Consider the following 4,220-nt stretch of genomic DNA (forward strand, 5'->3'; position numbering starts at 1 on the left):
AATTTTTTTTCTTGTCTTCTATTTGTTTATGCACAGGAACAGAGACAAAGAACATCTCTTAGACTTTGATCCTAAACCTGAAAGGACTTTCAGGCAGCGTTTACAACAAGCAAGACTTTACAAGGCTGCTGAATCCACTATGGATCCTAGCAATGCTGATAATGCCAATATGGTAAACCCGAATGGGAATGAGCAACAAAGGAGAGTACTTGGCTCTTACTCTGCTCCTACTGTAGATCTTTATGGAAAAAGAATTGTGGTGCCTCCTATAGCTGCGAACAACTTTGAGTTGAAGCCTCAACTGGTCACCCTGGTACAATAAAATTTCCAGTATCATGGTCTTCTCCACGAAGACCCAAATCAATTTATCTCTAGTTTTCTGCATATTTGTGATATTGTGAAGACAAATGGAGTGAACCCAGAGGTGTACAAACTCATGCTCTTCCTGTTTGCTCTGAGGGATAGAGTAAAGCTATGGCTAGATTCCCAACCCAAGGAGAGTCTGGATACTTGGAACAAGGTTGTTACTGAGTTCTTCACTAAAATTTTCCCACCAATGAAGCTGACGAAGCTTAGGATGGAAGTTCAGACCTTCAGGCAGAAGGATGGTGAAACTCTTTATGAAGCTTGGGAGAGATACAAGCTACTGACTAGGCAATGCCCTCTGGACATGTTCTCCAAATGGACCCAACTAGATATCTTTTATGAAGGTTTGGGTGAAATGTCCAAGATGTGATTAGATAATTCTGCAGAAGGTTTATTGCACAAGAAGAAGACACCGGAGGAGACTATTGAGCTTATTGAATTGGTTGCTAGCAACCAATATTTATACTCATCTAACAGGAATCCTGTGAACTCTGAGGCTCCTCAGAAGAAGGGTGTCATGGAAGTATAAACTCTTAATGCTATTCTTGCTCAGAACAAGCTTATGTCTCAGCAAATAAGTCTACTTACTCAACACATGGGTGGCATGCAAGTCTCAGCTATCAACACCCAAAATTCACCTAAAGAGGTCTCCTATGACATGGCAGGAAATTTAGTGCAAAATGATAATTATGATTATGCCCAATCCTCTTCTGAACAGGTCAATTACATGGGGAGTGGTTCTAGAAATCCCAATAATAACCCCTATTTTCAAACATACAATCAAGGATGAAGAAATCACCCAAGTTTTGGGTGGAGAGACCAACCTCAGAGATATCAGAATTTCAACAATAATTCTCAGGGCGGCTTCCAATATAACAATTACAATAATCGCCAATTTCAGTCTTAGCAGTAACAACCACCTCAGAAGGTTAACTCTAAATCCCAAGAAGATTCTAATTGGGAGATGATGAGGAGTTTTATGCAGGAAACCAGAGCCTCCATTAGAAATTTGGAAGTGTAAATGGGCCAGCTTAGCAAGCAAATACCTGAGAGGTTTGCAAGTATATTACCAGGTGATACAGTGGTGAATCCAAGAGAAGATTGCAAGGTTATTCAGTTGAGAAGTGGTAAAGTAGCTGGCTCTAAGACCAAGGCCAATGAAGAATTAGTTGAAAAAGAAGCTCCAGAGAAGAAGAAGGAAGAAGTAGAGCGCGCCCCTCCTAAGCGTGCAGATAACCCATTCCCTGATTCTCTTGACACTTATCCTACCTTGCTAAAGGCTCCTGAATACAAGCCAAAAATGCCATATCCTCAGAGGCTTCAGAAGGCTTCCAAAGAAAAGCAGTTTTCCAAATTTTTAGATGTCTTCAAGAAACTACAGATCAACATTCCTTTTGCAGAGGCTCTTGAGCAAATGCCTCTTTATGCTAAATTTATGAAAGAGTTATTGACCCATAAGAGGAATTGGAAGGAACAAGAAACAGTGGTGTTAACCAAGGAATGCAGTGCGATTATTCAACACAACCTTTCTGAAAAAATGCCAGACCCAGGGAGCTTTGTCATTCCTTGCACCATTGGAGATGTCACCATTCAGAGAGCTTTATGTGATCTTGGAGCTAGCATCAATCTAATGCCACTTTCAGTAATGAAAAAGCTTTAAGTAGAGGAGGTAAAACCCACTCGTATTTCTCTTCAACTTGCTGATCTTTCTGTTAAATTACATGTGGGTGTTGTTGAGGATTTACTTGTTAAAATATGACCATTTATTTTTTCTGTTGATTTTGTTATATTAGACATGGAAGAGGAGGTAAAATCCTCTATTATACTTGGTAGCCCTTTTTTAGCTACAGGTAGAGCTTTGATTGATGTGCAAAAGGGTGAATTAACCCTGAGGGTCAATGAAGAACAGGCGGTCCTAAATATTTTTGAGGCTCTCAAACACCCTAATGATTTTGAAGGGTGCATGAAAATAGATGCTATTGAACCACTTGTTCAAGAGGTACTAAAAGCTGAGGTGCTTAATGACATTCTGGATCCTGTTTTCGAGTATGAATTAATTGAAGTTGATGATTCACCACCCCAGAAGGCTATAGTTTACATGCCTAAAGCAGAGGAGGAAGCCCCCAAGCTTGAGCTCAAACCTTTACCTCCTTCTCTGAAATATGTGTTCTTGGATGAAAATAATTCATATCCGGTGATTATTAGCTCTTCCCTGAAGCCTAAAGAGGAAGAGACGCTTGTTTCAGTGCTCAAGAGCCATAAAATAGCTCTTGGGTGGACCATTAGTTACTTGAAGGGGATTAGTCCAACCAAGTGTATGCACAAGATCCTTCTTGAAGATAATGCTAAACCAGCTGTGCAACCACAAAGGAGACTCAATCCAACCATGAAAGAGGTGGTCCAAAAAGAGGTAATGAAATTATGGGAAGCAGGTATTATCTACCCTATTTCTGACAGTCCTCGGCTAAGTCCTGTGCAGGTAGTTCCCAAGAAAGGAGGGATGACAGTGATCCAAAATGAAAAGAATGAGCTTATTCCTACAAGAACAATCACAAGATGGAGAATGTGTATAGACTACAGGAGGCTCAACACTGCTACAAGGAAGGATCATTTCCCCTGCCTTTCATTGATCAAATGCTTGAGAGGTTAGCTGGTCATGCTTTTTATTGTTTTCTAGATGGATATTATGGATATAATCAAACTGCAGTGGACCCTCAAGATCAAGAGAAGATAGCATTCACATGCCCCTTTGGAGTATTTGCCTACAGGAGAATGCCATTTGGACTTTGTAATGCTCCAGCAACTTTTCAGAGGATTATGCTTTCAATTTTTTCTAACATGGTTGAAAAGTTCATTGAGGTATTTATGAATGACTTTTCTGTTTTTGGTAATTCTTTTGAATCCTGCCTTAAGCATTTATCTCTTCTCTTGAAATAGTGTCAAGAATCAAACCTTGTTTTGAATTGGGAAAAATGCCATTTTATGGTCACAGAAGGTATTGTTCTTGGACACCGGATCTCAAGTAAGGGGATTGAGGTTGACAGAGCAAAGGTGGAGGTAATTGAAAAATTACCACCACCAGCAAATGTTAAGGCAGTCAAGAGTTTCTTGGGTCATGCAGGATTTTATAGGAGATTTATAAAGGACTTTTCAAAAATTGCTAAACCATTGAGCAACCTGTTGGTTGTTGATGTTCCTTTTGTCTTTGATTCTGATTGTCTGCATGCTTTTGAAACTCTGAAAGCAAACCTTACCTCTGCTCCCATTATAGCTCCCCCTGACTGGGATTTACCATTTGAATTGATATGTGATGCCAGTGATTTTGCTATAGGGGCTGTTTTAGGACAGAGACATGGTAAGCTTGTACATGTCATTTACTATGCCAGTCGTGAGTTAAATGATGCACAAAAGAGTTACACAACTACAGAAAAGGAATTATTAGCTATTGTGTATGCTGTTGATAAGTTTAGGTCCTATTTACTTGGTTCTAAGGTTATTATTTATACTGATCATGCTGCTTTGAAGTACCTTCTAACCAAACAGGATTCTAAACCAAGATTAATCAGATGGGTGTTGCTCCTTCAGGAGTTTGATATTGAGATAAAAGACAAGAAAGGGTCAGAAAATCAAGTAGCTGACCATCTCTATAGAATTGAGCCTGAAGTAGGAGTACAACCACCCACAACTATGACTGAGACATTTCTAGATGAGCAGCTATTTCTCATTCAGCAGGCTCCATGGTTTGCAGACATTACAAATTATAAAGCCATGAATTTCATTCCAAAGGAGTACAGCAGGCAACAAGTAAAAAAGCTATTGACGGATGCAAAGTACTACATTTGGGAGGAACTATA

At 39.6% G+C, this 4,220-nt stretch overlaps 1 non-coding gene across 1 annotated transcript; it reads right to left on the reverse strand.

The window, feature by feature from the left end:
• Nucleotides 1-569: 569 nt before the first annotated feature.
• Nucleotides 570-675, reverse strand: LOC112711267 (small nucleolar RNA R71). Its single transcript, XR_003157392.1, has one exon. It is a non-coding gene; the product is annotated as a small nucleolar RNA R71 (small nucleolar RNA).
• Nucleotides 676-4,220: the final 3,545 nt, after the last annotated feature.

Source organism: Arachis hypogaea, chromosome 1, assembly GCF_003086295.3.
Source record: "Arachis hypogaea cultivar Tifrunner chromosome 1, arahy.Tifrunner.gnm2.J5K5, whole genome shotgun sequence".
Lineage (NCBI taxonomy): Eukaryota > Viridiplantae > Streptophyta > Magnoliopsida > Fabales > Fabaceae > Arachis > Arachis hypogaea.